General features: G+C 42.2%; 1 protein-coding gene across 3 annotated transcripts in view; it reads left to right on the top strand.

Moving 5' to 3' along the window:
• Window positions 1-4,056: 4,056 nt before the first annotated feature.
• Window positions 4,057-9,043, top strand: part of LOC128886903 (RING finger protein 44) — a 37,956-nt gene continuing 32,969 nt past the window's right edge. For all 3 annotated transcript variants that reach the window (XR_008459933.1, XM_054142193.1, XM_054142163.1), the window contains exon 1: window positions 4,057-4,385. The gene's annotated coding sequence lies outside the window, so the exon portion shown is untranslated. The remainder of the gene's footprint in view (window positions 4,386-9,043) is intronic.

Genomic DNA, 9,043 nt, shown 5'->3' with positions numbered 1-9,043 from the left:
TAACCTTATGAATTAACACCAAAATATCAAAACCTTAACGAAAACTTGGGACGACAAGTTAATTAGCGATTATAATCATTAGTCAGAAACATACTGAATCGACACCTAGGTTTATGCTAAAGAGCAGTAGATGAATATACGCGATGCTTAAAGTTTACCACCTATGTTGTAATAAGTATATAGTAATCCTCTATGGAACAGAAAGCCTAAATTCTGCGACAAAACATGTAAAGATTTTTCTAATTGTTTTGGAAAGAATTCCGGTCGTAATAGAAAAGAATAAAAGGAACTGCCATAATCAACAGTGCTAACCTTGTAGCAAATTTTGAAGAAAAAAAATATAGCTACCGTCTTTAAAAATAGCTAATGCAGCTTTGCTTGTGTCTTCGTACCATTTCGTCAAACAGATAATATAACAATGTTTGTGTATATGTGTATGTGTCTCTGCAAGTTAACCATACATAATAATAATCTAAAATACATACGTTTATATCTTCATAGACGGCGCATAATAGAATCGATACAAGTTAAATATACTTGAATCACGGTTCGCATCAGACGCACCCGCGTCTTTCTCCTTAGTGTTTGTATGCTTTGTATAATAGCTTAAAGAACATGGTTCTCACTCAGCATCCATCCCATGAAACTGAAGACACTGGTGCCCTGAACTAGTTGCATATTACTTGTAATCGTCTTTAGATTGTGTTATCGCGCAGTTATTCTCATGTAAACACTTTCCCCAGTTTTTGTTAAACGAGTAGCTTGATTTCACATACAAGAAAAAAAAGTACATCCTTTGTCCAAGAGGAAGGACGATGATATCGTACCTGTCTCTTCGTTTAGGAGCTGGTAACCGTGTTTAGCGGTCCGTTGGTCTTTGAGTATCAAGCTTGGACGTTTAATATCATCTTCAGATGATTTGAAATGTCGCAACTTCTGTCAGCTTGCTGACAACTGCCCATCAGTCTCGTCCAATGGCTTGGCGGTCGAGGAAGGCTCGCAGGAGACGGCGGTTCGGAAAACTTCGCGCCCGCATAAAAGCTGTTCGTTGGACTGCCGCGAGGACTGTAATCGTACCGGAGTGGCGAATTTCTTGTACTTTTGGACGAACAATTAGGACTGCAGCTCAATCTACCAGTCGAATTTCTGCCATGAGACCTTCCGCTATTGTGGAAGAACGTCGACGATCTGATCGCACCAGGACGGTAGTGGTGCCGGTCGACGCCGACATTTGGCGAACCGTGTCGTTCTACCTTGTTGTTCAATTTAGGGGCCGAATTCGTCATGGCTTCTTATTGTACTTTCCACTTACAAAGTCAACCAACCCGTCTGCAAAACGAATCGGTCTCTTAATCTCATGCATCAGGTACTCCATATTTAATTTGGTAATCGTCAAATTTGATGATACATTGTTCAATAAGTACCAGACGATTTTATTAGTTTATTTATTCTGATTTCATAACATGTTGACTTTGTTACCAAGGATATTGTATTTTAACATTTTTTAATAGAATTTGTTGAACCTTTACAGAAAGGAGATTATATTTTTTAGAAAAGGACCAACAAGGCCATTGGAAATATTATAATACAATGTGCTAGGCACAATTATTATTTATGTATGCATTTCGCTAATTGATATAAGGATAAATTGTCTATGTTCAAAGAAATTATTCTGTGAAAGATGATTGTTTGGTTTCGTGAATATTTATGTAAACACAAATTTGTTTTCATCGCGTTAAATAACGAATGCATTCGATATTTACAAGTTCATAAAATTGGCCATTAGTATGTTTATCATAGATGAACTGCTAATAAAAGAACATTCTGTTCGTGTTGCTATGTGAATTTGGAGCCGTATAAACATTGGAGGAGTTATGGTATTTAATGATTAACATATACAGAAAGACTTACCGTGTTATGTCCGCGGGCTACTTTCTAAAGATGAAACCAAAAGTTTTAGGTGGTGTTGTGTTCAGTGATTTTTTTAACTGCGCAACAATCTCGGGATCCAGGGCAAAAGGGTAGGGGGAACGCGGAGGAATAAACTTGGTGGGGTATCCCACGAACCTCCTCTACGACCACAATGCTACCTCGTCCCGCTTGCTTCGAGTTCTCTCGCAGTCCTCCCTATTCGTGTTTTTTGCGAATTTGACCACATTCGGTGACCGTTGGTCACCTCTCGTTTACACTTCTTCTCTAAACAAAATAAAAGCACACGCGTCGTTCTAGTTCTCCCACTTCTTTTCAGCGCAGCTGGAGAGACGCAAGATGGCGGACAGGAGTTGTTTGTTTTCGCTGCCCTCCGCGGATTTTTCACGATACGATCACACGTTCGACAGCAAAATTCGTCTTTGTCCTTTCACTACGCGCACGCGCGTGTAGCATATGTTCACAAACGTGAAATTAAATTTATTTGTAATATCGCGTACGTGACTGTATATGCACGCCCACTAAACCACGTTCATACTCTATTTCAAAATCATATAATCGACCTAATCGGTGCCCGTAAATTTCTGCCTCGTTCTATTCCGTTTCTTCTCACTTTTAACCTATGTTCTCCGTTTCACTAGCTCACACTAAAACTTGCTGAAACCGGATACTGCGATCGAACTCGGTAACCTAGTGCTAGTAAGCACAGTCGTTCTCCAACACTGTCTCTGGCCTTTGTGAAGACTCGAGCCTATCTTAAGGGTACGAACATTCCCCTCTACTCGGGCTCCGCCAATGGTGAAAACCGTTTCGATTCACGTGACTTCATCGCTCCAATCGCGTCATTTTCCATTCGGATATTTTCGGCTCTTTTCGTGCAATTTCTTATGTATCACTAAAAATCTTGTTGGAAATATAATTTTGTAATTTCCGTTACGAACGAAACGTGTTACAATTTTTTCTAGCTCAACACGCTGCTTTATTGTTATATTCTATAGTGCGGTAATTAAATAAACTGACGTTGTACGTAACGATCGGAAGGTAGCGGCGAGACGATTGGTCGAAAGCAGCGAAACGACACCTCGTGACATTGGTCTGAATTTAAGAATTGGTTTTGTACACTTTATTGTTTTGTTCCATATTTATCCGAACACATTTCTAAAAAATGAATGGAAAATACTTGGAATCTACTGACAAAAATGGAGAATGTGCCAATTTGAACACTGGTTTCTCTAAAATTAGCATACTAGCAGTGTATTTGTCTTCAATAATTAATGAAACATATGCTGATATTTATTGTCAAAGATGTAAGCATAGAATTACGTGATGGCTTACTTTCTAGGTATAAAAGCATTGAAAGTTAGTTGTAGCTTCACATTCAGGTTGGATATTTCGAAAAATTAACGTCGATCTATTACATGATCAGTAACGTAATGATTCCGTCTTACTTCGTGGTTAGAGTAACGCCATCTAGCGGTTTATCTGTACAACGCTAAAGCCTCGTCGAGAAAAAGAAGAGGATGTTATATTTCCTTCACACTTCAGTACAATCAAGTACAATGCAGTACAATGAATGTACACATATGTATATAATGTAGTATGTGAAACAGAAATAAGAAACACGGTTTCGTATAATTTCCTTGTAGATTACTGTCAATCATGTTTCACAGAAATATTTTTTGACAAAATATACAATCCTGAAATTGGATATAACTTACGAAAACGACAGACTACCCACATAAACTGAAAGAGAAGCAATCTATAAAGACACGCGATAGGGAAAGCGACTTACTTACGGTTCTCCCATCTTGGCGATCTTTTAAACTTATCAAGCTATATACGCGCATATGTGTTGCGCTTACACAAGGGACAGACTTTTAAACACCATGGAAAGTACCAAAGAGATTCGTTGGTCGACAGTATGTTCGTAGAGCCTCGGAATGAATGACTATCCATCGAAATAAGCAGAAGGAATTATAGGTTTTGTAAAAAGACGACTAAAAGTATCGTGTCCGTTCGAGTTTTTTCTCCGTCGATATTGATGGAAAGCAACGTGACTACTGCGATGCAGGCAGGTGGTGCCGCCATTAACGTACGGCGAGAGAGCCGAAGTTCGTGAGAGGGTTTGACGTCAGTGACCAAGAACGCTGATAATCTTGCGACGCAGATACTACTACGCGGAATATCAGACGAGATCTTTGGTAGTTTACGGGCGATATTATTCATATTTATATATGAACGTATTCGGTGGTTTATGGTTTAATATACGGCCTCGAGAGTATCAGTAGGCCCAGAATGGGCGGGGTCGTGGCTTGGGTCGAGTGAGAGACATGGAGCGACCTCAGTGTTCTCAGTGGTGAGCTGCACGGCCATCGCCGACCGTCGGTTTCGCCTAGCGCAACCAACGTACTCTGCTATGACATCACTCTGAAAATCCCAGATTATCCCAGTAAAAGGTAGGCAGGAGTTTTCCCTCCGAAAATTTGGACGCGCGCTGTCTCTCTATCTCTATCTCTCTCGCTCGCTCGACCCTGTCTTTACCTCACCCTAACGGTGTGCTGTCCCACACTTCCATTCGCTTTTTACATAGACTTCCCAAACGCGTTTTTTTCTGGTGACTGAACTTGAAATTTTTAGCCCCTCTCCCTTTACCCGCGCCCGAAAAGCTTCCTGCTCCTACCTCACCTCCCCACCCCGTTCTCGTTTTCCTTTCTTCCTCATTTTCTACCTACCACCACCATTCGACACGCATTTTGCCCACCCTTCTTTGTCCGCTCGGTTCGTATTTGGCTTTCGTTGTGGTATTCCACCTTCGATTTTTTGATAAGTGTCCTTCGCGGACAGAGGATGCACAGTACGCGTGGTGAAATACCTACATGCACAGGAAAGATTTACAACACGTTCCGAACGCACCAAATGCACCAGTGTCGTACGCAACGATTTTTTCTTCGATTCGTTGTTCTCATTTTAACCACCGTATTCTTTTTCCTTTATCTCGTTCCAACCGAGATCCGTATATATACGACAAGCACACATGTACGTAGACGAGTGACACGAGTTTGTTTATATGCGAATGCTTACGCGCGTTCCGCATATTCCGCGAAAGCATACATATACGTTTACGTGGCAAAGCTTTCTTCTCAAACTTTTTTCGAGCTTGTTCCTATCGTTGTGTTCACTCAACATAACCAAAATAGATCGTCGGTTATTTATTAAAGAATTCAACAAAGTGAGAGGTACTGGGATCATTCGAAAACGACAAAGTCTTTCGATTAACTTCACGGAAATATTTAGCGCAATCCTTTAAATTTCTAATTGGACGCTGCTTTGACCCTTTAAATTTAAACGCATGTGACGTGCAATCAATTACATGTTTAGACTATATGTACATATAAAACAACACTAATAGTTCGTTGTACATAGCTATAGATAGCGAAACATCGTTGCTTGTATCAGTATGCAATCATTTTTCGATCCTTGCCATCGTTTATTAATCACGGGTTTTCATCTGCCTTTACGTACACACGTGTAAATGCAGTTTTAAGTAATTTGTGGATGTACAGAGATCCCGCTTTCAAATGGAATTATTTGATCGCAGATAACAGATATTTTATTCGTTTTGTTTTAAAAGGGATTTCCCTCGATTAAACGTATCGTATAATTATTTATCCAATGTTTACAAAAGTGTCTGCTCTATGAAGTGTCTATTATAAATGCATAGAATTTTTCAAAAGTGCTTGTAGAGGGCTCTGTTTATACATAAAACTTGATACGATATAGCGCATTGGGAATCGAAACTTCTTATGCGCAACTATAATTTTTGCATTTTTAATAAAATTTGCTTCGTTCTATAAATATTAATTAATTAGACACCTTTGCATCCACGTTGGCGGAGTATAGGCGAATATAAATTTATTGCAGGGATAAGCCACCATTCTCTATATCCTTCAGTCCAACCTCGAGGATTTGATAGTGCGAACCCCTCGAAGCATCGAATAAAAGTTTCGTGGAAAATAGGCCCTCGGTAACGGCGTAGTTGGGAAAAGTTAAATTAGAAATTACGACCCAGGTAGTCGGCATTGGTTGAAGCTATTCGAGTTTCGACTAGGGCCTATCGGATTTTTCTGTATTCAACAATTTTCTAAATAATTTCAATACTTGACTATACTATTTCCATTTCTGGAATATTTCTGAAAAATATGTATATCAGGTCTAGGGTTGGTGCGACAATTTTAGCCAAGGGCGCAGTCGAGTCTAAGGTCGGGCCTGATTCGTAGCGTTCGCTACCAACAAAATATTCCTACAGTGCCAGCTCTAAATGGTATTTTACGAAGCGTGAATCGCGATTCGTGATTCGATCTGCCGTGAATACCACTTAACAGGCAGTAATTTAAAAAAAGATACTAATAACGCCAGGAGAAACGAAACGGCGAACGGAGTAGTCTGCGTGGTTTCGCTTCCCGGATTTCCTGTTCGACTCGTCGTCTGCACAATATTTTCTGAATCATCGTCGACTTCGATAAGGTTGGGTCGAACCATCGACAACGTCAGACTCAATTTTGTCGTCAGGATGGAAAGGAAGAGACCCAGATTTCGCGAGAACGGGGCGGATCCGCAGTGTAGGAACCGCATCGACGATAACACGGGCGTCGTGGCATTAGAGCCACAACGTTCTCTCGGGTTCTCGTGTCAACACATTCCCGACGCCCACGACGAGTGACGCATGCGCCCTAAGCGCCTTATCGTTCTTCCTCCTTCGCTCCTTCGCTCAGCTCCTCCTCCCCCCCCCCCCACTCCCCTCCCTCCTGTCCCTCCCCCTCGCCAGCCCCAGTCCTCTTCTCTTCTCTTCGGCTGATTCACTTGCTCGTTCTCTTGGTTCTCTCGGCGTGCACACAAAGGCTCCCTTCTATTCCTTGGATACGCCCCTGGCTTTTGTACGAGCACCCTTCTCGCCATCAGGGCCTCTCCGGGTCGGTAGGCTGAAATTTCTAATTCGCGAGGGTGCATAGACAATGCGGGATCGTTAAAACAATTTCTGACTTTAGAGGATTCGCTGCTCGACGTGTTCAACGTTGGTTCGAAAACTGGAAAATTACAGCATAACTCGATACTTATTCTTTCTTCGAAGCCCCCTCCAATTGAACCCTTCGACGCGTACGTTCCTGCCAGGAGCGTAAACCTAATCGCTCTTTCCCCCTCCATCGCTGAACGTAGTCGAGTTCCCTCCTCTTCCGCTCCCACTGCACACACCAATTTTCCAATTGATAAGGGTGCACAGTTGATACAGACTAACCCTATCCCTCCATCCTCTCTTTCACTGTCACTCCGTCTCTTTGTTCGTCTCGTCTCCCCTCTTTATCGTGCTGTAAAGTTAACATAGCTGCGCCTGATAATATCGGTTTGTTTTTCGAAAGCACGGTCGAGGCGATTGGGGCTCGAGTTGTTTTCAACAAACGAAAACGTTCCCTAACGAACAGCGTGAGAACTTTTCACATTACGCGTATTTATTGTGTACATGTATTGTGTTGTAACATATATTTTGCACAATAATAAGCACTCGAACCTAACCTCAAAGTTCGTTGGTTCGACGATACCTTCAAAAATTGATGTCAGTTTAACGGATAAGCAGCAAAGAATTTCTATTTAGCGAGTGATCAGAAACGAGATTCTTTTTTATCTACCGAGCACGGGGATTGGGAAACAGAGAAAATTCGAGCCTGGTATCGAACGGAGATCTGGGTAAAAGCTGGAGGGGAAACTTGTTCCTAGCAAGCCAGGCGAGCCGTGCGTTACGTAAAATTAACAATCATGTTCCGAAACTCACTTTCCCGTCTGGGATTTCGGGAGAGGGAAGTGCGATGGCATGAGAACGCCACGAGTTAACGTTGGGGACGCGCCGAGTAGTAATACCCTGGCCACGCAACGTTGTCCTTTACCTCGGTAATGGCTTTTTACCAGAAACAAACTTTTGATATTCCGCAGTCGCCGGTTAGTTCCATCGGTACGTATCGTCGTTCGAAGCGAGACAGAATCCAATGGCTCTTATAAAACACTTATGTAGAATAAGTTGAGCTTTGACTCGATGCGTGACGCGTATGACAGCTGTAGCGCTGCGTTGCCACGCGTTGACTTTGGTTTGACCAAAGCGAACAATTCGTTGGGCAAGCATGTGCATTCTGATTGTCTCGCATTCTAATATCGTGGTACGTCATCGTTGCTCAGGGATGAGTAAATTTCATTCGAATAACATATAGCTTTTATTTTTTGTTTCAATGCCTTATTGTTCCCTAGTAAATCCTCTTTTTAAATGTAGTTACTAGAAATTGATATGCTTGGCGATGTTCAACGTTTATTTATCCCAACGCTGACGTAAAATGGCACGCATAAAAATTGGCCCAGCTCCTCAAGCGGATGACTAAAGTGAGGTTAGGTTGCAAAGCTCTAGTTGTACCTCGCCGTTGCGCAAATTATACTTATTAACAATGTACATACATTGCACCCATGTGTACAATAAAGACGTTTAATAATAATATTAAGGCGAAGGTGTTGCTGGGTAAAACTTAACGCAACTTTGTCGATATTGTGCAAGCCTCGTGTGATCGGAGTAATAATGGTCAATCTCGTATGAGTTTCGTTCGACCCTGTACGCGGTCGTCGCTCAATTTAACGGAATGAAACTTGTCTCGGCGTCTAGGAAAGTAAACTATCGTCGCTACGGGATTTCCCTATACGGTCAGTCGAATTTCGATAACTGCTGCTTACGTGTCCGTCTACACGTTTCCGTCTTACGAAGGTTGTATCGTCGTCTCGTTTTTTCATGATGATCCGACTGGAAGGCCTGCGTTTCGGTATACACAGCGTATGTAGAATATACTTACACGCTAGTGACCGTTCGCGCTTCACGAGGGTATCCAACCTCGTGGAAAATGCCTCGTTCCGTATCCAAGTACCAGAACTTCGGTGTGTTTACTTACTCGCTCAGGGCTGTGCCAGTGGGGACCCAGTGTGATCTTGAAGAACAGCGTGGGTGCGGCCTTTCCCTGGTCTCGAAAGTAGGGGGACCGGATTCTCTCTCTCTCTCTCTCTCTCTCTCTCTCTCTCTCTCTCTCTCTCT

The sequence above is a fragment of the Hylaeus anthracinus genome, unplaced genomic scaffold (assembly GCF_026225885.1).
Source record: "Hylaeus anthracinus isolate JK02 unplaced genomic scaffold, UHH_iyHylAnth1.0_haploid 0, whole genome shotgun sequence".
Lineage (NCBI taxonomy): Eukaryota > Metazoa > Arthropoda > Insecta > Hymenoptera > Colletidae > Hylaeus > Hylaeus anthracinus.
The sequence above is the reverse complement of the archived record's forward strand: the minus strand, read 5'-3'. Positions and strand labels throughout refer to the sequence as shown.